Source organism: Stegostoma tigrinum, chromosome 29, assembly GCF_030684315.1.
Source record: "Stegostoma tigrinum isolate sSteTig4 chromosome 29, sSteTig4.hap1, whole genome shotgun sequence".
Lineage (NCBI taxonomy): Eukaryota > Metazoa > Chordata > Chondrichthyes > Orectolobiformes > Stegostomatidae > Stegostoma > Stegostoma tigrinum.
In genome coordinates this window covers 2,244,303-2,270,746 of record NC_081382.1, presented here as the reverse complement: position 1 = coordinate 2,270,746, position 26,444 = coordinate 2,244,303, and the positions used below count along the sequence as shown (strand labels likewise).

Below are 26,444 nucleotides of genomic sequence, written 5' to 3'. Positions count from 1 at the left end.
GGGGAGCGGGTGGGGACCCTGTGACAGTGTCACCGTGTGGAGCGGGTGGGGAACCTGTGACAGTGTCACTGAGGGGAGTGGGGAGGAACCATGTGACCGTGGCACTGATGGGAGTGGGTGAGGACCCCGTGACAGTGTCACTGAGTGGAGTGGGTGGGGACCCCATGACAGTGTCACTGTGTGGAGTGGGTGGGGACCCCGTGACGGTGTCACTGAGGGCAGCGGGTGGGGACCCTGTGACGGTGTCACTGAGGGGAGCGGGTGCGGTCCCTGTGACAGTGTCACTGAGGGGAGAGGGTGGGAGACCCTGTGACGGTGTCATTGAGGGCAGCGGGTGGGGACCCCGTGACAGTGTCACTGTGTGGAGTGGGTGGGGACCCTGTGACGGTGTCACTGAGGGCAGCGGGTGGGGACCCTGTGACGGTGTCACTGAGGGCAGCGGGTGGGGACCCTGTGACGGTGTCACTGAGGGGAGCGGGTGCGGTCCCTGTGACAGTGTCACTGAGGGGAGAGGGTGGGAGACCCTGTGACGGTGTCACTGAGGGCAGCGGGTGGGGACCCTGTGACAGTGTCACTCAACGGGGCATCTCGGGACCGTGTGACAGTGTCACTGCCTGGAGTGGGTGGGGACCCTGTGACAGTGTCACTGAGGGGAGCGATGGAGACCGTGTGACAGTGTCAGTGAGGGGAGTGGGTTGGGACTCTGTGACGGTGTCACTGAGGGCAGCGTGTATGGACCCTGTGACAGAGTCAGTGAGATGAGCTGGTGGGGACTCTGTGACACTGTCACTGAGCGGAGGATCTCGGGACCGTGTGACAGTGTCACTGCCTGGAGTGGGTGGGGACCCTGTGACAGTGTCACTGGGGGGGGGGGGTGGGGTTGGTGGGGACACTGTGACAGTGTCACTGAGGGGAGCGGGTGCGGATCCTGTGACAGTGTCACTGAGGGCAGCAGGTAGGGACCCTGTGACAGTGTCACTGAGGTCAGCGGGTGGGGGACCCTGAGACAGTGTCACCGTGTGGAGCGGTTGGCGACCCTGTCACTGAGGGGAGCGTGTGGGGACCCTGTGACAGTGTCACTGAGGGGAGCGGGTGCGGTCCCTGTGACAGTCACTGAGGTCAGCGGGTGGGGACCCTGTCACAGTGTCACTGCGGGGGCTAGGTGGGGACTCTGTGACAGTGTCACTGAGCGGAGGATCTCGGGACTGTGTGACAGTGTCACTGAGGGCAGCGGGTGGGGACACTGTGACAGTGTCACTGAGGGGAGCGGGTGGGGACCCTGTGACAGTGTCACTGAGGGGAGCGGGTGCGGTCCCTGTGACAGTGTCACTGAGGGGAGCGTGTGGGGACCCTGTGACAGTGTCACTGAGGGCAGCAGGTGGGGGACCCTGAGACAGTGTCACCGTGTGGAGCGGTTGGGGACCCTGTGACGGTGTCACTGAGGGGAGCGGGTGGGGACTCTGTGAAAGTGTCACTCAGCGGGGCATCTCGGGACGTGTGACAGTGTCACTGCCTGGAGTGGGTGGGGACCCTGTGACAGTGTCACTGAGGGGAGCGGGTGAGATCCCTGTGACAGTGTCACTGCGGGAAGCGGGTGCGGTCCCTGTGACAGTGTCACTGAGGGGAGCGTGTGGGGACCCTGTGACAGTGTCACTGAGGGCAGCAGGTGGGGGACCCTGCGACAGTGTTACTGAGGGGAGCTGGTGCAGTCTCTGTGACAGTGTCACTGAGGGGAGCGGGTAGGAACTGTGTGACAGTGGCACTGATGGGAGCGGGTGGGGATGCTGTTACAGTGTCACTGAGTGGAGTGGGTGGGGACTCCGTGACAGTGTCACTGCCTGGAGTGGGTGGGGACCCTGTGACAGTGTCACTGAGTGGAGTGGGTGGGGACCTGAGACAGTGTCACTGAGCGGACGATCTAGGGACCGTGTGACAGTGCCACTGCCTGTAGTGGGTGGGGACCCTGTGACTGTCACTGAGGGGGGTGGGTGGGGACACTGTGTCAGTGTCACTAAGGGGAGCGATCTGGACTCTGTGACAGTGCCACTGAGGGGAGCGAAGGGGACCCTGTGTCAGTGTCACTGAGAGGAGCGTGTGGGGACTCTCTGACAGTGTCACTGAGCAGAGCATCTCGGGACCTTGTGACCCTGTCACTGCCTGGAGTGGGTGGGGACCCTGCGAGAGTGTCACTGAGGGGTGCGAGTGGGGACACTGTGTCAGTGTCACTGAGCGGTGTGGGTGGGGAACCTGTGACAGTGTCACTGAGGGGAGTGATGGAGACCCTGTGACAGTGTCACTGAGGGCAGCGGGTGGGGACCCTGTGACAGTGTCACTGAGGGGAGCGGGTGGGGACTCTGTGACATTATCACTGAGCGGAGGATCTCGGGACTGTGTGACAGAGTCTCTGCCTGGAGTGGGTGAGAACCCTGTGACTGTCACTGAGGGCGGGTTGGTGGGGACACTGTGACAGTGTCACTAAGAGGAGCGATGGGGACCCTGTGACACACTCAGTGACGGGAGCGCGTGGGGACCTGTGACAGTGTCACTGAGGGGAGCAGGTGGGGCTCCCGTGACAGTGTTACTGAGGGACGCGGGTGGGGACCCTTTGACAGTGTCACTGAGGGGTGCGGGTGCCGACCCTGTGACGGTGTCACTGAGGGGAGCAGGTGCAGACCCTGTGACAGTGTCACTGAGGGGTGCGGGTGCCGACCCTGTGACAGTGTCACTGAGGGGAGTGGGTGCAGACCCTGTGACAGTGTCACTGAGGGGAGCGGGTGGGGACCCTGTGACAGTGTCACCGTGTGGAGCGGGTGGGGAACCTGTGACAGTGTCACTGAGGGGAGTGGGGAGGAACCATGTGACCGTGGCACTGATGGGAGTGGGTGAGGACCCCGTGACAGTGTCACTGAGTGGAGTGGGTGGGGACCCCATGACAGTGTCACTGTGTGGAGTGGGTGGGGACCCCGTGACGGTGTCACTGAGGGCAGCGGGTGGGGACCCTGTGACGGTGTCACTGAGGGGAGCGGGTGCGGTCCCTGTGACAGTGTCACTGAGGGGAGAGGGTGGGAGACCCTGTGACGGTGTCATTGAGGGCAGCGGGTGGGGACCCCGTGACAGTGTCACTGTGTGGAGTGGGTGGGGACCCTGTGACGGTGTCACTGAGGGCAGCGGGTGGGGACCCTGTGACGGTGTCACTGAGGGCAGCGGGTGGGGACCCTGTGACGGTGTCACTGAGGGGAGCGGGTGCGGTCCCTGTGACAGTGTCACTGAGGGGAGAGGGTGGGAGACCCTGTGACGGTGTCACTGAGGGCAGCGGGTGGGGACCCTGTGACAGTGTCACTCAACGGGGCATCTCGGGACCGTGTGACAGTGTCACTGCCTGGAGTGGGTGGGGACCCTGTGACAGTGTCACTGAGGGGAGCGATGGAGACCGTGTGACAGTGTCAGTGAGGGGAGTGGGTTGGGACTCTGTGACGGTGTCACTGAGGGCAGCGTGTATGGACCCTGTGACAGAGTCAGTGAGATGAGCTGGTGGGGACTCTGTGACACTGTCACTGAGCGGAGGATCTCGGGACCGTGTGACAGTGTCACTGCCTGGAGTGGGTGGGGACCCTGTGACAGTGTCACTGGGGGGGGGGGGGTGGGGTTGGTGGGGACACTGTGACAGTGTCACTGAGGGGAGCGGGTGCGGATCCTGTGACAGTGTCACTGAGGGCAGCAGGTAGGGACCCTGTGACAGTGTCACTGAGGTCAGCGGGTGGGGGACCCTGAGACAGTGTCACCGTGTGGAGCGGTTGGCGACCCTGTCACTGAGGGGAGCGTGTGGGGACCCTGTGACAGTGTCACTGAGGGGAGCGGGTGCGGTCCCTGTGACAGTCACTGAGGTCAGCGGGTGGGGACCCTGTCACAGTGTCACTGCGGGGGCTAGGTGGGGACTCTGTGACAGTGTCACTGAGCGGAGGATCTCGGGACTGTGTGACAGTGTCACTGAGGGCAGCGGGTGGGGACACTGTGACAGTGTCACTGAGGGGAGCGGGTGGGGACCCTGTGACAGTGTCACTGAGGGGAGCGGGTGCGGTCCCTGTGACAGTGTCACTGAGGGGAGCGTGTGGGGACCCTGTGACAGTGTCACTGAGGGCAGCAGGTGGGGGACCCTGAGACAGTGTCACCGTGTGGAGCGGTTGGGGACCCTGTGACGGTGTCACTGAGGGGAGCGGGTGGGGACTCTGTGAAAGTGTCACTCAGCGGGGCATCTCGGGACGTGTGACAGTGTCACTGCCTGGAGTGGGTGGGGACCCTGTGACAGTGTCACTGAGGGGAGCGGGTGAGATCCCTGTGACAGTGTCACTGCGGGAAGCGGGTGCGGTCCCTGTGACAGTGTCACTGAGGGGAGCGTGTGGGGACCCTGTGACAGTGTCACTGAGGGCAGCAGGTGGGGGACCCTGCGACAGTGTTACTGAGGGGAGCTGGTGCAGTCTCTGTGATAGTGTCACTGAGGGGAGCGGGTAGGAACTGTGTGACAGTGGCACTGATGGGAGCGGGTGGGGATGCTGTTACAGTGTCACTGAGTGGAGTGGGTGGGGACTCCGTGACAGTGTCACTGCCTGGAGTGGGTGGGGACCCTGTGACAGTGTCACTGACGGCGGGGTGGGGGGTGGTTTGGGGGGACAATGTGTCACTGTCACTGAGGTGAGCAATGGGGACCCTGTGACAGTGTCAGTGAGGGGAGCTGTTGGGGACCCTGTGACAGTGTCAGTGAGGAGAGCGCGTGAGACCCTGTGACAGTGTCACTGAGGGGAGCGGGTGTGGACTCTGTGAAAGTGTCACTCAGCGGGGCATCTCGGGACCATGTGACAGTGTCACTGCCTGGAGTGAGTGGGGTCCCTGTGACAGTGTCACTGAGGGGAGCGGGTGTGGTCCCTGTGACAGTGTCACTGAGGGGAGCGGGTGGTGACCCTGTGACAGTCATGAGAGGACCGGTGGGGACTCTGACAGTGTCACTGATAGCAGCGATTGGGGTTCCGTGTAAAACATGTACACGAGTGCATAATTCGTTTAGTGCTGGAATGTTTGACGATCCCTAGCCCATTGCCACTCTCTGCGAAATCCTGGATAAATGATTTCACGTGCATCTCCCAGCTGGAGCAGCCTGAACTCTGGGTTTTTATTTTGGGCCATGATGGTGTATGCACCAGTGTGAGATGTTCCTGGATCGCATCGTTGAGGAGTGGCCATCCCGCAGGTTAAAGGATTGCAGGCAAAAGCGGAATGGCCAGGGAAAAGATGGCCTGGTAGCTAGTGCATGAAGTCACTGAGTGCATCTCTGTGGTGACTTGTTAGAGGCTGGACCATGACAGTCAAACTGTATAGTGGGCTAAGGGGTATGGAAGGGCAACAGAGTAATGGGAGTAGGTCGGTGCTTCTGCAGCCGTAGATGTGAGCAGTGTTCCCTCAAAGTTTTCCAGCTACAGTGTGACCTCCAAGTGTGTGGTACTGGCTGGAGAAACCACGAGTAAATACATTGACATAACATCTGCACGCTAATCTTGGACTGACTGTAAGTGAGTAGTGAATGTGACTCCAGGTCATTGCATTGCCACATGAGTAGCAGGGTCAAGGATGATATGGAACCACTGCAGTGCTTTTTGAATAGGGAGTATAAACAGGCAAAGGTCATGGTCCATGCTGGGACCGATGACCTAGTCGAAAAGAGAAATGAGGTACCGCAAACAGAGTTTAGGCAGTTGTGAAGGAAATGCGGGTGATGCTAACGAGCTGCCATAGGAAGTAGATGAGCTATCAGAATGGGCAGATTAGTAAGTGATGGATAGAGTTTAATGCAGAGAAATGAGAGGTAATGCATTTTGGCAGAAGGGGTAGAGGGAGGCTTCATGGCAAAGTTCTGAAGAATTGTAGGAACGTAGGGTCTTGGGTTGCACATGCAGTGATCTTTTGACATGACAGGATACTGACAGCCCAGACCGTCACACAAGCCAACCTTCCATCCATTGACTCCATCTACACTTGCTGCTGCCTTGGAAAGGCAGCCAACATTACCAAAGACCCCTCCCACCCAGGTTATAATCTTTTCCAACCTTTAGCATCTGGCAGAAGTTACAAAAGCTTAAACACATATATCAACAGGTTCAATGACAGCTTCTTCCCTGCTGTTATTAGATTTCTGAATGGACCTCTCAAATTTCAAATCTAATATTGATCTTGCTTTTTGTGCAATTTCATGTCACTTTGTATTCCTCACTGTGTTCAATCACGCTATGATCTTTGTATGGTAATGATCTACCTGTATTGTATGCAAAACAAAACTTTTCACTGTTCATCGGTACATGTGACAATGATAATTCCAATCAAAAATTATGAACATAAGCAGAGGAGTTAAGACAAATTTTTATAAGGCTCTGCTTAAGCCCCAAATAGATTTTTACATTCAGTTCTGGACATCACACTTTAAGGAAAGATGTGAAGATCTTTGAGAGGGTACAGACAGCATACACCAGAATGGCTCCGGGGCAAGGAATTTTAGCTAAAAGGTCAAGATGGAAAATCTTCTCCTTGGAGTAAAGGAGGGCAAGGGATATTTGATCGAGATGTACAAGATTATGAAGGGTTTGGATACGATAAATACAGTTTCAATTAGCTGATGGTGCAAGTTCTGGGAGAGACAGATTTAAGGATTCTGGCAAGAGACATGAGGGATGTGAGGGTGAATGCTTTCAAGTAGTATGTGGTGATAATGCAAGAATTGGTGTCCATGCAAGAAACAAATTCACAAGGCTATAAGGATAGCATGGGGGAATGGGAGTGCTTTGATTTCTACAAAAGGATCTAGCATAGAAGACAGGGCAGAATGGCCTCATTCAGTACTGTAATGACTTTGAGGGGGATAGGTTTTAAAGGGTCTGAAAGGAGAGAAAGGGTTAGAGAGTGATGGGTGCAAGGAAAGCTGCTAGTGGCTGAGTGGGAACTGGAAATGTTTCCAGTGGCGGAACAAGAGGATTGCAGACATCTCAAGATGGGTTGTGGCTGGAGGAGATTACAGGAGGCTGGGAGAGCTGAGGCCATGAACTGATTTCAGACAAGGATGAAAATTTGAAATTGAGGTGTTTCAAACAGGTGACAGTGTTCCTTTGTGAAAGCTGAGGCAATCAGTGAACAAGGCTTTGAGAATTGGATAAAATCCAGTTTACGCAGGGTCAGGGATGACAGAGCAACTACTCACACAGTGTAACCGTCCCCTAATATAGACTTCCTCTTCCTCAGTAACACACTGATAAACATTCCTAAAAGATTTCATGTTGGCCACATCCACCTAGCCAAACCATCTCCTGATTACTCTGAATATGCACAAACCTCAGGAAATGGATGGCACTGTGGCTCAGTGGTTAGCACTGCTGCCTGTCAACACCAAGGACTGGGTTCAGTTCCACCCTTGGGTGACTGTCTGTGTTGAGTTTGCATGTTCTCCCTGTGTCTGTGAGGGTTTCCACTGGGTGCTCCAGTTTCCTCCCATAGTCCAAAGATGTACAGGTTAGGTGGATTGGCCATATTGAATTGCCCATTATGTTCAGGGATGTGCAGATTAGGTGTGTTAGCCAAGGGAAATGCAGGGTTACAGGGAAAGAGCAGGGGAATGAATCTGGGCCGGGTGCTCTTTGGAGGACTGGTGTTGACTTGTTAGGCCAAAAGGCCTGTTTCTACACTGTGGGGATACTATGAAATCTCACAGGAGGAGGTCAATAAGTCACTTGAGTCTCTTCCAAAATTCAGCCACTTCATGGTTGATCTGCTACATCATTCTATCTCCCACATTCTTAATACATCTAGATAAGAAAAAATCCACAAGCCTCAGGCTAAAATCGTACAATTAAACTGACATCAATTGCTCACGGTGGAAGGGATTTCAAAATTTCATTTCTCTTCCCTGTGCTGAAGTATTTCCTGATTTTAAACCGTGTCTCCCAAGTCCTTAGATTGCTAATCAGCAGAGTTCATCATTTAATATTCAGCCAGAACATAGGTATCAGTGGTATTGCCAGAATTTCATTGTCTGTCTCCAGGCCCCTAGAGAACAAGGTAGTGAGCTGCCATCTTGAACCACTGCAATCTTCAGGTGTGCTGGCAGAATAATGAAGATTTCAGAGGTAGCAGAAACTGCAGATGCTGGAGAATCTGAGATAACAAGTTGTAGATCTGGATGAACACAGCAGGCCAAGCAGCATCAGAGGAGCAAGAAAGCTAAAGTTTCGGGCGGGCCTAGACCCTTCTTCAGAAATGGGGGAGGAGAAGGGGATTCTTAAATAAATAGGGAGAGGTGGGAGGTGGATAGGAGATGGATAAAGGAGAAGATAGGTGGAGATGAGAAAGACAGGTCAAAGAGGCGGGAACGGAGCCAGTGTAGGTGGGGAGTTAGGGAGGGGATAGGTCAGTCCAGAGAGGACGGACAGGTCAAGGGGGCGGGATGAGGCCAGTAGGTAAGAGATGGGAGTGAGGCTTGAGGTGGGAGGAGGGGATGGGTGGGAGGAAGGACAGGTTAGGGAGGTGGGACGAGCTGGGCTGGTTTTGGGATGTGGTTGGGGGAGGGGAGATTTTGAAGCTTGTGAAGTCCACATTGATACCATTGGGCTGCAGGGTTCCCAAGCGAAATATGAGGTTCTGTTCCTGCACTCTTCGGGTGGCATCATTGTGGCACTGCAGGAGGCCCAGGATGGACATGTCATCTAAGGAGTGGGAGAGGGAGATGAAATGATTCGCGACTGAGCGGTGCAGTTGTTTGTTGCAAACAGAGTGTATGTGTTCAGCAAAGTGGTCCCCAAGCCTCCACATGGTTTCCCCATTGTAGAGGAGGCCACATCTGGAACAGCAGATACAGTATACCACATTAGCAGATGTACAGGTGAACACCTGCTTATTGTGGAAGGTCTTCTTGAAGCCTAGGATGGGGGTGAGAGGGGAGGTGCAGGGGCAGGTGTAGCACTTCTTGCGGTTGTAGGGAATAGTGCTGGGTGTGGTGGGGCTGGAGGGGAGTGTGGTCACTGAGAGTGGTCCATCCAGAAAGCAGATAAGGGTGGGGAGGGACAAATGTCTTTGGTGGTGGGGTTGGATTGCAGATGATGGAAGTGTCAGAGGATGATGCATTGGATCCGGATGTTGGTGGCGTGGTGCGTGAGGACGAGGGAGATTCTGTTTTGGTTGTTATTGTGGGGAGGGATGTGTGAGGGATGAGTTGCAGGAGACATGGTCGAGGGCATTCTTGACCACAGTGGGGGAGGGGAGGAATGTTGAGGTCCTTGAAAAACAAGGACAAATGAGATGTGCGGGAGTGGAATGCCTCATCCTGGGAGCAGATGTGGCGGAGGCAAAGGAATTGGGGATAGGGGATGGCATTTTTGCAGGAAGGTGGGTGGGAGGAGGTGTATTCTAGGTAGCTATGGGAGTCAGTTCAGACCCCATCTATGCACGAAACATCAGCTTTCCTGCTCTTCTGATGCTGCTTGGCCTGCTATGTTCATCCACTCTACACCTTGTATTCTCAGAATAGTGATAGTGGTGAACCTATCGAGTGTTGCTGGAGCTGTACCTATCCAAGTGGGGAGTATTACTTTTTTTTATTCATTCATGGGATGAGGGCATCGCTGGCCAGGCAGCATTTATTGCCCAGAGAGCAGTTAAGAGTCAACCTCATTGCTGTGGGCCTGGGGTCATATGTACGCCAGACCAGTTAAGGGTGGCAGTTTCCTTCCCTAAAGGGGCATTAGTGAACCAGATGAGTTTTTCCAATAATCAACAATGGGTTCATGGTCATCCTTAGGTTCTTAATTCTAGGTATTTATTGAACTCAAATCCCACCGTCTGCCATGGCAGGATTTGAACTTGGATCCGCAGAACATTATCTGGGTCTTTGGATTAACAGTCCAACAACAATACCACTAGGCCATTGCCTCCCCACTCTCCTGTCTCATGTCATGTAGATGATGAACAGGTTTTGGAGAGACAGCAGGTGAGTTACTCGCTACAGGATTCCTAGCTTCTGGCCTATTCCTGTAGCCGCAGTATTTATATGGTTATGTAGATCAGTTTCTGGTCAGTAGTAAACCCCAGGATGTGGGTGAGTGAGGATTCAATCATAGTGATGCAGTAGACTGCAGTGGGATGATGCTGGGGCTCTCCTTCATTGGAGATGGACATTGCCTGGCTGCTGAATGTCAGCTTCACATCTGCCCAAGCTTTGATTTTGTTAAATTTTGGACATGGACTGTTTCAGTATCTGTGGAATTGTGAATGGTACTGAACACTGTGCAATCATTGGCGAATATCCCCACTTGTGACCTTATGATGGAGGGAAGGTCATTGATGAAGCAGCTGAAGATGGTTGGGCCTAGGACCGTACCATGAGTATCTCCTACAGTGATGCCCTGGAGTTGAGATGACTGGCCTTCAAAGATCACAATCATAGAGTCATACAGCATGGAAACAGACCCCTAGGTCTAACCAGTCCATGCCAACCATAATCTCAGACCAAATTAATCCTGCCTGCGTGCCCTGTACAACCTCAATATATCATCCCAATCCCTACAGCCTTTGCAGTATCCACTGCCTCCAACAGTTTCTTGATATCACATGGAGTGAATCGATTTGGATTTAGACCAGTATCTGTAATCCTGGGGACCACTGCAGCAAGGGATGGGATAAGAGGATTAGAGAGAGGGAGGGAGGGAATGGGAGGTGGGTGGGAGTGATGGAGGTGGACAGAATGTTGGAGGAATGTGGAGGGAGGGTGACAGCAGGCGGGAACAATGGAAAGAGATCAGGGAAGGAGGGATGGAGAGACAGAGGAAGGGAGACAGGGATGGAGAAGAAGGAGGTGGGGATGGAGAGAGGAGGGAGGAACATGGAGAACTGGGAGAGAGGAAGGGAGGAGTAAAGAGAGGAGCAAGGAAGACAGGGATAGAGGAGGAAGTGATAGAAGGAGAGGGGGATGGAGGAATACAGAATGAGAGAGAGAGTGAGGGGATTGAAACAGGATGCAGGCAGGTGGAGAGATGGAAACTGGAGGGATGTAATGAGGAAGGAGTGGGCAAGGGATGTAGCAAGGGGGGAGGGACTGTTGGAGAGAAGTAGGTACTAAGGAAGGAATGAAGAAGTGGTGTGGGGTTTGAGGGAGGTGGGTATGAATGAAAAAGACGGAGAGAGGATGGAGGGAGGGCAGGCTAGTGAGATAGCGGAGGAAGGGAGAGATGGAGACAGGATGATACAAGGGATTGAAAAAAGGGCAGGAGGGATGGAGAGAGAAAAGTGGAGGGAGGGATAGTGAGAGAGAAGGAAGGACAGGTGGTTTGAGAGGTCAGAGCGGGAAGGGAATGCGTACAGCAGATGAGTGGAAATGAGGAAGGGAGGGAATTGTGGGGAAGGCAAAGGCAGAGAAAGGAGGAGCATGGGCACATGGGCGTGATGTAGAGGACGGGGAGGGTGGGAAAGAGGAATAGAGTGTGCAGGAAAGGAGGGAGGAATAGAGATGCACATGGGAGGGAGAGAGATGAGAGATGGCAAGAAGAGGGATGGAAAGAGGAGGGAAGGAAAAATGGAGGCTCAAGAGGATGGGGAGAGCGCAGGCAGGGTGGGTGAGAAACAGAGATGAGGCTGGGGTGAATGTGGGGGGTAGAGGGAGGAATGGTGAAAGAAGAGGGAGGGAAGGATGGAGAGACATGCAAGGGAGGGGTACAGAAAGGAGAGAGTGAGAGATAGAGAGGGGGGGAAGCAGGTGGCAGGGAGGGACCGTGGAATTCGTGAGGTTTGGACAGACAATGGTCTGAGAGAGTGGGGTGGAGAGAAGTGGCCAGGAGGGAGGGAGAGAAGGACAGAAAGTGGAGGGAGGAGAGATGGGGGAGTGGAGGAGAGAAGGGGGAGGGGATGAGAGAAGGGGGAGGGGATGAGAGAAGGGGGAGGGGATGAGAGAGGGGGGAGAATATGAGAGAAGGGGGAGGGGATGAGAGAAGGGGGAGGGGAGGGGATGAGAGAAGGGGGAGGGGAGGGGATGAGAGAAGGGGGAGGGGAGGGGATGAGAGAAGGGGGAGGGGAGGGGACGAGAGATGGAAGGGGGAGGGGACTGGAGAGGGGGGGAGGGGACTGGAGAGGGGGGGAGGGGACTGGAGAGGGGGGGGAGGGGACTGGAGAGGGGGGGAGGGGACTGGAGAGGGGGGGAGGGGACTGGAGAGGGGGGGAGGGGACTGGAGAGGGGGGGAGGGGACTGGAGAGGGGGGAAGTTGGAGGAGAGCATGGATGGAGGGATGGAGAGAGTGGTGGAATTGAAAGAGGAAGGGAGGCTAGATGGAGGGAGAAGGTCGGGAAAGAGGTGGGGGAGAAGACAGTGTGGAATGGGGTGGGAACAGAGGGACGGATGGGGGAATAGGGTAGATGCAGAGAAGGATAGAGAAAGGAAAGAGTATGGATAGGAGTATAAGGGTAGAGGGGAGGAATAAGAGGTGGAGACAGCGGAGAGGGATAGAGAATGGAGGGAGGGAGATGGAGGGAGGGAGAAAGAGGGAGGGAGAAAGAGGGAGGGAGAAAGAGGGAGGGAGAAAGGGGGAGGGAGAAAGGGGGAGGGAGAAAGGGGGAGGGTGTGTGGGGGGGGTAGGCAGGATGAGGATGGGATGGAGTGAGGGGGTCCAGACAGAGAGGGGGGGTTGGGTGTGGGGGTGTAGAGTATGGGGGGGGGGTTCAAGTTGAGGGGCAGGGTACGGAGAGGGTGAGAGAGATGGGGCTCGGTGTAGGGGGGCAGGGTTGGGGTTGCAGGGTGAGGCAAGTAGGGTCGGGAGAGAGAGGGGATTGGTGAGTGTGGGAGGGGAGGTTGTGGGAGGGGAGGTTGTGGGAGGGGAGGTTGTGGGAGGGGAGGTTGAAGGAGGGGGAGGAGTGGTGACGAGGGAGGGAGGTTCGAGAGAGGAGGGATGGAGACTGGAGTAAGGGAAGGAGGAAGAATGAGGGAGGGAGGAAGAATGAGGGAGGGAGGGAGGGAGGGAGGGAGGGAGGGAGGGAGGGAGGGAGGGAGGGAGGGAGGGAGGGAGGGATAGTGAGAGGGAGGGAGGGATAGTGAGAGGGAGGGAGGGAGGGAGGGAGGGATAGTGAGAGGGAGGGAGGGAGGGATAGTGAGAGGGAGGGAGGGATAGTGAGAGGGAGGGAGGGAGGGATAGTGAGAGGGAGGGAGGGAGGGATAGTGAGAGGGAGGGAGGGAGGGATAGTGAGAGGGAGGGAGGGAGGGATAGTGAGAGGGAGGGAGGGAGGGATAGTGAGAGGGAGGGAGGGAGGGAGGGATAGTGAGAGGGAGGGAGGGAGGGAGGGAGGGAGGGAGGGAGGGATAGTGAGAGGGAGGGAGGGAGGGAGGGATAGTGAGAGGGAGGGAGGGAGGGAGGGATAGTGAGAGGGAGGGAGGGATAGTGAGAGGGAGGGAGGGAGGGAGGGAGGGATAGTGAGAGGGAGAGAGGGAGGGATAGTGAGAGGGAGGGAGGGATAGTGAGAGGGAGGGATAGTGGGAGGGAGGGAGGGAGGGATAGTGAGAGGGAGGGAGGGAGGGATAGTGAGAGGGACGGAGGGAGGGATAGTGAGAGGGAGGGAGGGAGGGATAGTGAGAGGGAGGGAGGGAGGGATAGTGAGAGGGAGGGAGGGAGGGATAGTGAGAGGGAGGGAGGGATAGTGAGAGGGAGGGAGGGATAGTGAGAGGGAGGGAGGGATAGTGAGAGGGAGGGAGGGAGGGATAGTGAGAGGGAGGGAGGGAGGGATAGTGAGAGGGAGGGAGGGAGGGATAGTGAGAGGGAGGGAGGGAGGGAGGGATAGTGAGAGGGAGGGAAGGAGGGAGGGAGGGAGGGAGGGAGGGATAGTGAGAGGGAAGGAGGGAGGGAGGGAGGGATAGTGAGAGGGAGGGAGGGAGGGAGGGAGGGATAGTGAGAGGGAGGGAGGGAGGGAGGGAGGGATAGTGAGAGGGAGGGAGGGAGGGAGGGAGGGATAGTGAGAGGGAGGGAGGGATAGTGAGAGGGAGGGAGGGAGGGAGGGAGGGAGGGAGGGAGGGAGGGAGGGATAGTGAGAGGGAGGGAGGGAGGGATAGTGAGAGGGAGGGAGGGAGGGATAGTGAGAGGGAGGGAGGGAGGGAGGGAGGGAGGGAGGGAGGGATAGTGAGAGGGAGGGAGGGAGGGAGGGAGGGATAGTGAGAGGGAAGGGTTGGAGAGAGGAAGGAGGCATAGTAGGATGGATCGGGGCGGGGGGGGAAGGGAGGGGCTGTGTATCAGCGATAAACTCTGGATCCGCCGTTATTTCCCTTCTCGCCTTCCTGGCCCTGATCTTCCGTATCCCCTCCCTGGGCTCCCTCTTTACCCCCTCCCCGGGGCTCTGTCTGTGCCCCCTCCCCGGATCCCTCTTTATTCCCCACGTCTCTCTCTGCCCCCTCCCCAGCTCTGTCTTTACCCTCTCCCCAGCGCTCTCTTCCACCCCCCGGTCTCTCTCTGCCCCATCCCCGGGTCCCTCTTCACCCCCCCCCCTCCCCGGGTCCCTCTTCACCCCCCCCCCTCCCCGGGTCCCTCTTCACCCCCCCCCCTCCCCGGGTCCCTCTTCACCCCCCCCCCTCCCCGGGTCCCTCTTCACCCCCCCCCTCCCCGGGTCTCTCTTCACCCCCCCCCTCCCCGGGTCTCTCGCTGCCCCCTCCCCGGGTCTCTCTTTACCCCCTCCCCGGGTCTCTCGCTGCCCCCTCCCCAGGTCTCTCTTTACCCCCTCCCCGGGTCTCTCGCTGCCCCCTCCCCGGGTCTCTCTTTACCCCCTCCCCGGGTCTCTCGCTGCCCCCTCCCCAGGTCTTTCTCCGACCCGGGTTCCGCGGTGTCTCACCTCCTGCTTCCTCCTTCATTGGTGCCACTCTCCATCAATGCGCTGCTGCTGCCATCGCCGTCTCCCTGTACTCGGGATCTCCCTGTGCCCGGGGGCTGCCTGTGGCCGCAATCCGCCTGTCCTTCGCCTCCTCCCGCACACTGGCTGCAGCCTCCGCCCCCCCCCCACCTCTCTCTCTCTCTCTCTCGCTCTCTCTCTCTCTCGCTCTCTCTCTCTCTCTTTCGCTCTCTCTGGGTTGAGCTCAGTGAAGCTGTCAGTCCTACATCTGCTGGATGCTGGGGGAAGACAGCTTCCGGGTGTGATGTGTACTGCCCCTGCCGGCTACAGGCAGGCTGACAGATAGAGGGAGTGTGGAACAGAGAGAGAGAGAGAAGGTGGGGATAGAACAGAGAGGGCTGGGGATATGGAACACAGAGAGAGAGACGGGATGTGGAACAGAAAGAGAGGGGATGTGGAACAGAGAGGGACAGAGGGAGATAGGGTATGGAACAGAGAGGGACGGGGGGTGTGGAACAGAGAGAGATATAGAGGGAGGGGTTATGGAACAGAGAGATCGAGGGAGGCAGCGTGTAACAGAGAGAGAGAGACAGGAGAGAATGGTGTGGAAGAGAGATAGAGAAGGGGGGTGTGAAACAGAGAGAGAGAGAGATAGTGGGAGGGGGTATGGAACAGAGACAGGGATAGAGGAAGGGGGTATGGAACAGAGAGAGGTCGAGGAAGTGGGTATGGAACAGAGAGAGGTAGAGGGACAGAGAGAAATAGAGGAAGGGGTATGAAACAGAGTGGGATAGAGGGAGCAGTGTGGAACAGAGAGAGATAGAGAGAGGGGTGTGGAACAGAGAGAGAGACATGTTTGGGAGAGAGTAGAAAAGAGAGGGGGGTGGAAGTGGAAGAAGGGAGTCAGAGGGCAATGTTGGTGTGTGAAAGAGGCAGAGGCAGAGGGTGTGTGAAAGGGAAAGGCAGATTCACCAAGAGGGGAGAGAGGCATGTGGAGCATCAGGAAAAAAAAAGAAAATAAATGTAGCTATATAAAGAGGGAGAAAAGGCATCTGATAAAATACATTCGCAAAGATTCACTGACGTTCATGTCGGTGGGAAATTATTGACTTAATTAAGTAGCAGGAAGGATAATGGGTGTCTTTCGATGAGGGGTCACAGAGCTGATATATTAACCCCTGTCTCTCCATAAACTAGATGCTGCCAGACCTGCTGAACATTTGCAGGGTTCCTTCTATATCAGCCATTCAAAGTCCCAGTTAGAACATATCTAGGATTCCACATACAGAAAGGTAAAGTGACCTTCATGAGAGTGACTCACCTGAATGATACTGGAATTCAAGAGTTAATTTACAAAAATAGACTAAATAATCCAAGGATTTATTTCTGGGATTTAGAAATTTAGCAGGGATTTGATTAAAGTTTTTGAGATACAAATGGTAAATGATGCCAGATCAAGTGTAAATATTAAATTTGACATTGATGGAGTTTGTTAGCCTCCTTTTTCCCTTATCTCCCCCTCCTTCATCTTGGGGATTAGAGGCAAAGGGGTGTGTAATGATTGGAACAAGATCAGCTAGGTGGATCCACAGAATATGTGTTCCCTGATTGGAGCTGTTATCCTGGGAGTCCTGACTGACATATAAACATGAGTGTCCAGAAGTTCTGTTCACTCTGAGAGCAGTCTCTGAGGAAGTTGGATCAGTGTCAAGGACTCTCCATGTGTAAATTAAGGGTGACTTGGTGACAGGATACTGGCCTCTGTCAAGTTATTTTGGGGAATATATAGAATTGGACTGTAGACCAAAGCATGTTCTGGTTAAATGGTAAATCACACTGGTGATTCACCAGGACCCTGGTCCTAGCAATATCAGCATGGCATAGATGAAAGACAGAAAGAGTGAGAGAATAGTACAGGACTACATAAACATATTCACAGAGATGTACACAGCAATGAATCTCAGAATTCTCTGTCCATTCATAGCATCATGCTATTAGAAGGATTTGTTTTTAACATAAACTGGAATTTAGGAATGAGCTGGAACAGCAGCATCTCCCTAATGTATCCAATGTGGCAAAAGCCCCTCAGGAATCTGCTGTTTAAGGCCTGAGTTTTAGACAGAACACAATGAAGTTTCAAAGGAAAAATGGATGGACATTTCCATTGGAATTTGATGGACAAAGGCATTTCATTTTGAATGACACAGGTTTATTGGAAGAGGATGAATTTAAGTTCAGATTTGGATTGCCTGAGCTTACTAAATTGTCCGTCATGTTTCTCGCTCCTGCTTGAATCTCAGCTATCTCCATGTCTCGTGCCCCAGCCCATCCCCAAGCTCGGCTTGCCAAGAAGACCCAGTTCCTGTTCCCTCAGTTCTAATCCCAATATTGCCTGCTGTTCTGCATGTCAGCCAATCACAGAATTGTTATGGCACAGGAGGACGTCATTTGGTCCATTGTGCCTCCACTGGCTCTTCAGACGACCAGCATTACCTAATGCCAATCTCCCACACCTTTGCATTCTAACCTTAGATACTGCTCTCCATTCCTTCAAAACTTCCATTATCATCATCTTCCCTCAATCTTATTGACATTGGAAACTATCATCCCATCTCACAGGTTCTTGAAAGTGATGTTGTCACCTCCTAAACCTGTGTTGGCATTCCTCCAATCAGGTCTTTACTCCTATGTTCTGGAAAGAGCCCTTATCAATCTCCTTCAATGACATCTTGCAAGAGGAGTCACAGAGTAATACAGCATGGAAACAGGCCCTTCAGCCCATACTGGTCCATGCTGACCATGATGCCCACTCAGCTAGTTCCAATTGCCCACATTTGGTCCATATCCCTCTAAAGTCTTCTCATCCATGTACCTATCCAAATTTTTTTTTAACTGTTGCTATTGTAACTGCCTCAACCACTTTCTCTGGCAGCTCATTCCATTCACACACCACTCTCTGTGTGAAGAAATTGCCCCTCAGGTCCTTCTTAAATCCTTCCCGTCTCACCTTAAACCTACGCCCTCTAGTTTTCAATTCCCCATCCCGGGGAAAAAGACTATATGCATCTATCCTATCTAAGCCCCTGATGATATTATGCACTTCAGTAAGGTCAACCCCATTCTCTTAAGTTCCTTGGAATCCTATCCTGGCCAACCTCTCCCTATAACTCAGGCCTACTAGTCCTGGCAACATCCTTGTAAATCTTCTTTGCACACTTTCCAGTTTAACTATGTCTTTCCTATAACAGGGTGACCAAAACTGTGCACAACATTCCATGTGCAGACTCAACAACAGATTATACACCTGTAACATAATGTCCCAACTCCTATACTCAATGCCTCAACCAATGAAGGCCAGCATGCTAAATGCCTTCTTCACCTTCTACAAACTGTGATGCCGCTTTCAACGAACTATGTACTTGTACTCTTACATCCTTCTGTTCCACAACACTCCTGAGGACCTTACCATTTACTGTATAAGTCCTATCTTGGTTTGAATTTCCAAAGTGCAACACCTCACACTCATCTGTATTGAATTACATTTACCAGTCCTCAGCTCACTTCCCCATCTGATCACAATTGCTCTGTAATATTTGATAACCTTCTTCACTGTCAATGATACCTCCTTATTTTGCATCTTCCACAAATTTACTAAGCATGCCTTGTACATTCACATCCAGATCATTTGTTAAATAACAAATAAACAAAGGTCCCAGCACTGACCCCTGTGACACACCACTAGTCACAGGCCTCCAGTTTGAGAAACAACCTTCAACCATCACCCTCTGCTTCCTGCCATTGAGCCAGTTTTGAATTCAATAAGCTAGCTCTCCCTGGATCCCATGTGATCTAACATTCATGACTATCCTGCCATGTGGTGCCTTGTCAAAAGCCTCACTAAAGTCCATATAGACAACATCCACTGCCCTATCTTCACCTGTTCTATAAGTTACCTCTTCAAAAAACTCTAAAAGATTTATCAGACATGACGTCTTGCACACAAACCCATACTGACTATCCCTAATCAGACCGTGACTATCCAAATGTTGGTTGATCCTGTCCCTTAGTATCCTCTCCAATAACTTGCCTACCGCAGATGTCAGGCTGACTGGCCTATAGTGCCATGATTTGTCTTTGCTACCTTTCTCAAACAGCGCAAGAACATCAGCCAACCTCCAGTCTTCACCAGTGGCTAAAGATGAAGCTTGTATGTTCTACATTCTAAAATCTCTGTAAGGGCCTCTGCAATTTCTCCCTTAGCCTTCCACAATGTCCGAGGATGGACTTGATCAGGCCCGGTGGGATTTATCCACTATAGTGCAATCTATGGATGTCAAACACCTCTCTGGTAATATGTATGTGGTCCAAAACATCCCCACTTATTTCCCTTATTTCCTTAACATCCATGATTCTCTCCTCAGTAAACACTGAGAAAAAATATTCATTAAAAAGCGTTCCCATCTCATGTGGCTCCACACATAGAGAAAGGTAAACCTTCCCTCCTCGCTCTACCTACAGCCTTGGACACTCTGACTCCCCTGTTCCTCCTCCAGCCTTGCTTCCACTATTGCAGTGCAACTGCTCTCCCTGGCTCCATCATCATCTGTTTGATCATCGGCAGGGAATCATTTACAATGGCCTCTCTTCCTGCTCCATTACCTTTGCTGTGCGCAGAATCTGTCCTTAGTCCCTCCTTCAAGTCTTATCCAACCCTTAATGCAGCCCCATGAAGGTATCATCCATAAAGCTGTCCATTTCAAACCAGGCATTGGTGTCACTCAGCTCTAACCGAGCGGCACCTTTCTAAATTGACCGACTGTTTTTCATCTGATGTCAGGTCTGGACAAATAAAAAAGTCTTTCAATTAACTATGGGAAAGACCAAAGTTTTTGTCTGTAGTCCCTGGCACTCACTCCATTCCCTCACTCACTCCTGCACTGATTCCCTCCCTGTTCCTGGTCACTGCCTGACACTGAACAAGACACTTTACAACTTGCTGTCCAGTTCCATTTGCCACCTTCTTGATGTGAGAGTGAACTTCTAACTCCACATCGTTCCATCACTAAAAGTATTTATTTTAATCTCTGCAATACCTGTAGTATAGGCCTTTGTCTTTGCCTCAGCCCAACTTCCACTAAAACTCATGGCCTTGCCTTTTTTGACAATTCTAATGTTCTCCTGGTCAACATTCCGTTTTAAACAATTAACCCTTTCTCCAGGCACTATGACCCCTACTTCTAGACTGACCATCTGAGATAAGGGGGAGAGAGAAAATCTCAAAGTTAAACCTATCAAACCTATTAAGAACCTTATCTTTGAAAGGTCACATCTCAGTCTCCTAAACACGATTGTATGTAGGATATCCTGATCTATTTGAGGTCTCCTCTGTCCATACGAATTAGCTCGCTGGGCCTTCATTGTACCTGTTCTTTGACATAAGGAACTGCTACAACTCACCAGGGCTCTTTAGACTGCACCATCCAGACCCATGACCACTTCCATCTAGAAAGACAAGGGCAGCAGGTACAGGAGAACACCACCCCCTGCAAGTTTCCTTCCTCACCACTCACCATCCTGACATGGAAATATATCACTGTTCCTTCACTGTCACTGGGTCAAAAACCCAGAATTCCCTCCTTCACCGCATTGTGGATCTACCCCAAGGACTACAGCGGCTCAAGGAGGCAGTTCAACACCACCATCTCCAGGGTAATTAGGGATGGATGATAAATGCTGGCCCAGTCAGCAATGCCAACATCTCAAACAAGAATAAAATGACCTCTTCCTTAGGTTTAGACCCACTCTACATTATTCCTGGTGTAAACTCACCTAAATCCTACACAATCACAGTGAGACCTCTGGACTCATGCCACTTACATTAAAAGCTAATGAACAATTTGCCTTCCTCAAAGCTTGCCGTAACTAATTTTCCTACTTTCTGTGACTCAAACATAAGGACATTCAATTTGTTCTGAACATCAACATCTCTCTCTCCTTTTCAAAATAATCTGCTTTTTCATGGCAAAGTTGCTAATTTCAGATTTTCCTCATTGAATTCCATCTTGAAATTGTCAGAAATCACATGACACCAGGTTATAGTCCAACAGTTGTATTTGAAATCACAAGCTTCCACAGCACTGCTCCTTTGTCAGGTGAAGTGGAGGGATGCTCACAGACACAGAATATGTAGGTGGAGAGATAATAGCAAGATAATTCCAGGTCATTAAGAGTGTCAACAGATAAGTACAAACACCTTGAACATTGACACCTTCTTATTCAATCTCTTAGTCCATCTATATTCCTCTGCAGCCTCTTGTGTAGTTTCCCATTAAGATTTGTATTGTCAGCAAACTTGGATACATTGCAGTTGGTCCATTCATCTGCGTCTTCTAATTTGAAATAGTGGAGGCCCAACATGGATTACTGCAGCAACCAAATAGTCTGAAAATGACCTATTTGTTCATTTTCTCTTTTCTGTTGTTACACATTTCCCAATCTGTGTGTGTATATATAAAACCCCCAAATCCATCAATCCACTTCTGAAATAAACACAGGAAGTACTAAAGAAACACAGCAGACCTGGCAGCATCTGTGCAGACAGAAACAGAGTTAACAGTTTTAAAAGCCATTTTGACTAAAACGTGAATATGTAGATGGAGATTTCAGATTTTTATTTCAGATTTATTTCAGATTTCCATCATCTATGGTATTTTGCTTTTATTCCTATTAATCCTCATATTGTGTGGCATCTTCTGCGAATCTAAACATATTCCATCCACTGGCACCTGTTTCATCCATCTGGCTGGTTACACCCTCTTATACACTTCAGTAGGTTTGTCAAATGTAATTTCCCCGTCATAAATTAGTGTTCATTCTGCCTAATTACATTATGGTTTTCTAATCATTCCACAGCATCAGTAATAGATTCAAATAGCTGTCTAGGTTTATCATAAGGGCAGTGTTTCAGTGTGTTGTCTCTGCTGACAAGGAGATTGATTAAAAATGACAATGCTATTTTGACCTGGGAGAGGCCACACAACCCTTACTCAGGGGGCATTCATTCCCAGACTAATCCTACTTCCCTGATCTCTTCTTTCAATCTCAAACCAATCCCACTACCCCTCCTATCCCCATAGCCCTGCATCAATCCCAAACTAATTCACTATCCCATTCTCTCCCTATTACCCTGTATCAATCCCAAACTAATCCCACTACCCTGCACTCTCTCCATAGTCCATACAAATCCCAAACTAATCCCACATTCCTGTTCTCTCCCATAGCCCTGTTTCAATCCCAAACAAATCCCACTGCCCAGCTCTCCTCACAGCCCTGTATCAATCCCAAACTAATCCCATTGCCTCTCTCTCTCTCTGTGGATCTAGATCACTTCTAAATTAATCCCACTTTCTTGCTCTCTTCGTGTCACCCTGCATCAATCTAAACTAATCCGCTGTCCAGCTGTCCTCATAGACCTGTATCAATACTCAAATTAATCCCACTTCCCTGCAACTTCCTCTTGGGCCTGTGTGAATCTAACATTAGTTTGCATTTTAAAATAGTTAAACATTCTAAAATACTAATCTAGTGATTGTAACAATGTCAGCTGGATGGATTAATAGAACAGGAGTTCCCTGATTGGGGTGATTAATCTGGTCCAATCAGGGAGCCCTGGCTGACAGATATTAACGGGAGGGTGTGGACTTCAAACAGGCCCAGAATGTGGAAAGAATGTGTTTTTTTAGGCAAATGGCATGGGGGCAGATGAAAAGCAATGAGTAATTCTGCTGATGGCTTGTGGACCCACTGCTTTTTCGGTTACTAGGAGCCTTACTTTCCCTGAGGCACCAGACACTAAATCCATTCCAGAGTTGTCAGATTTAATTAAGGAATATTACGACCACAAGCCTCCTCTAATTCTGTGATGTTATTTGTTTTATTCAGAAATTTGAGAACAATGGGAACCTGTATCAGGATTTTTGATTAGGTTGAGAACAACTGGCAGAGTTGTGCCTTTGGTTTAACCCTTAATGAGATGCTGAGAGACTGCTTGGAATGTGGGATTAATGGGGTAACCATGCAAAAGCTAAAGCCCAACTGGACTTCAAACATACACTACAACTGGCTTTATCATTAGAAAATGCAGCGGATGGAGTAAATGCATTGCAGGGCATTCCAATGGAAATGGACACCCTTGCCAGTCCGACTGAGCTTGAGGAACCCCACTTGAGTGAAGGCAATTGCACAGCCTCACTCAGGACATTTCCTAATCAGAGGGTCTCTAGATCGGCCCGCATCAAAGCCGCAAAACAAAGCCAAACCTCAGCCAAACAGTGAAAATTATCTTCAGGATCTGGGCCAGCAAGCCATTTTTAGTTTCTGCTGGTATGCAAGACTTGAGGCAGCAAAGGAGTCCCACTTAACCTAAATTGATTGAGACAACTCATAGGCCGGTATCCAGGAGACCGCACACCCTGGAAACTCTGCATTTATCTGGCTTGGAATAGTTACATTGCTTAGCAACTCCCAAATCAGGACCACTCAAAATAAATGTCTGGTTAAATGGTCACCTGGTTCTAACTGAGGTTGATACCGGCGTGGCTGTTTCAGTGATTGCAGGGTGAGTCTTTAACAAAATTTGCTCTTGACTCCAACTCTTGTGTTCACACAATACCTCAGCTAAACTGAGAAACTGTACCAGGGAAACCCTACAGATTAAGGGTATAGCTTTGGTCTGGTCTGCTATGAGAAACAGCTGGTTCAGCTACCACCGATTGTAGTAAAAGGCCCGGGCCCAAGCCTGATGGGATGGAATTGGTTGAGAAAGATTCACCTTGGTTGCCTGAACATTTTTCGATTAGAAAATGGCTGCCTGAGTGAAGTCCTAATTAAATACACAGATGTTTTTCAGGAAGTTCTGGGGATGTGAAAGGGGCTAAGACCACCTGGCATGGGAAGCAGTTCTACGATTCTGCAAGGTCCACTCAGCGCCATTTGCCTTACAGGCAAAAGTAAAGGCTGGAAAGCGAAGGAATCAGCAAACCAGAGATAATGGGAACTGCAGATGCTGGAGATTCCAAGATAATAAAATGTGAGGCTGGATGAACACAGCAGGCCAAGCAGCATCTCAGGAGCACAAAAGCTGACGTTTCGGGCCTAGACCCTTCATCTGATGAAGGGTCTAGGCCCGAAACGTCAGCTTTTGTGCTCCTGAGATGCTGCTTGGCCTGCTGTGTTCATCCAGCCTCACATTTTATTATCTTGGAATCATCAAACCAGTCCAGTTTGCGGAATGGGCAGTGCCAATCAAACTCATTTTGAAGCCCAATGGGTTAGTTCACCTTTGGGGAGATTTTAGACAAATAGTAAACTGTTTTTTATAGCTGGATAAATGCCCAAATCTTTGCATAAAGGATTTAAATATAAAGCTGGTTGGGAACTGTGTCCTTCATGAAGCTGGACATGAGCCATGTGTACGTGCAATTGCAGACAGATGAGTATTCCCAGACAAATACTGCAATTAATACCCATAAGGGTTTGTACCAGTCTATGAGAGTCTCACTTGGTGTATCTGTGCACTTTTTCAGTGAATGATGGAGAACATGACACAAGGGCTACCCCAGGTCTCCATTTTTCTGGATGATGTGCTAACAAGGGAAGACCAATAAAGAGCACTGGGAGAACTTGGCCATAGTCCTTCGACATTTCTCCTGGGCAGGCTTTGAAGGGAAAATTGTGTATCCCAGCCAGCCCAAGTAACCTACATGGGCTACAGAGTCAACAAGACCCTTTGAAAGATAAAGTGAGAGTGATCAAAGATGCCCCAGCTCTCTGTACTGAAGCTCTGGTCTTTCATTAGGCTGGTGAATTATTGAGGAAATTTCATACATAACCTGGCCTCCATCCTGGCACCTTTGCATCAACTCTTGAAAAGAGGGTCAGCCTTGGACAAACCATAGTTTTCACAGAGGTGAAGAAACAGTTTTCATCCTCTGAGTTATTGGCACACCATGATTCCAAATGAGATCTGTTTGTGACATGCAATGCCTCCTCATACAACATTAGGTAGTACGGTCCAATGGAGAGGAACAACCAATAGTGTATGCATCCAGGACTTCTGCTAATGCAGAGTGTAAATATCCACACATAGAGAAGGAATGTTTGGTGGTCATATTTGGAGTAAGAAAGTTACACCAATATCTTTATGGACGTAAATTAGTAGCAATAACAGACCAGAAACCCCTGTTAGGTGTACATAAAGAGGGCAAGGCAGTGCTGCCCATAGCTTCAGGCCAAATTCAGCAGTGGGCTCTAATACCCATAATTACAAGGTGGAATCAACATGCAGAAGGCCAAGTAGTGAATGCAGATGCATTGAGCCACCTCCCATTGGCAGATACATCACTGGTGGTACTGCCACTGGTGGACTCCGTGATGGTTTTGAATTTTCTGAACATACTTTCAGTCACAGCTGACAATATCAGACCTTGGACGCAGAAAGATACGGTCCTGGCAAAACTGAAACAGTTGGTGGTGATGGGGGAAACTAAAGAGCTGTCCAACCACAATTGGAATCTTTTTGGATTCAGAGAGACCAGATTACAGTAGAGGTTGGCATATTATTTTGGGCAGCAAGAGTGATTGTCCCAAGCAAATGTCGCCCACAGTTACTGGCTGAAGTCCACCAGAATCATCCCAGGGTTTCCAAAATGAAGGATGTTGGTGACACATTATGTCTGTTGGCCAGAGTTGGATGCCAACATAGCCGCATGGGTGGGGCAGTGCCCAGAGTGCCAACAAGGACAAAAATTACTGCCACAGCTTCCCCATATTCATGGGAATGGCTGGGTAAACCCTGAGCTTGGTTGCATGTTGATTTTGCCAATCCTTTTATGGGCTCAATGTTCTTATGGGCTCAGTGTGGACTCCCAGTCAAAGTCGCTGCACGTGTATAATGTTCATTTGTCAAACATGGTGACAATGGAAAAATTGCGTGCATCTTTTGCAATACACAGACTCCTGGAAGTGTTGGTCACAGATAATAGGCCATCGTTTATCAGCAGGGAATTGGAGTATTTCCTAAACTCGAATGGTATTCGACATATAAGGGCAGATCCATACTATCCATCGTCCTTTAGTCTGGCAGAGACAGCAATCCAAACTTTGAAGGCAAGCTGATAGAAACAGCTGATGGCTTCACTCAATAGCAAACGGGCACCCCCCCCCATGCCAATTTAATTATAAGGCCACCTTTCATGCAACTACAGCGATAGTTCCAACAGAGTTGCTCATGGGGAGAAGACTCTACACCAGGCTAAATCTGATTTTTCCAGACCTGGGCAGGTGGGGGAAGGGTGGGTGAAACAGCATCAGGAATACCACTACTGGATGCGAGGCTCCACTGAGAGAGTAAACTTCAGGAGATGAAGTTTGGTGTAGGCACCACAGGGATGCCTCCACATGGGTAACCATATTCAATGTGAGATTAGGTCCACCAACTGATAAAGTTTGGGTAAGTACCATGGTCCTGAACACACACATGGGCCTTATGAAAGATGCTAACTCACAAA

General features: G+C 51.1%; 1 protein-coding gene across 1 annotated transcript in view; it reads right to left on the bottom strand.

The window, feature by feature from the left end:
• Window positions 1-15,083, bottom strand: part of ajm1 (apical junction component 1 homolog) — a 79,932-nt gene extending 64,849 nt beyond the window's left edge. Inside the window, exon 1 of the mRNA XM_059638285.1 lies at window positions 14,881-15,083. The gene's annotated coding sequence lies outside the window, so the exon portion shown is untranslated. The remainder of the gene's footprint in view (window positions 1-14,880) is intronic.
• Between the last annotated feature and the right edge of the window lie 11,361 nt (window positions 15,084-26,444).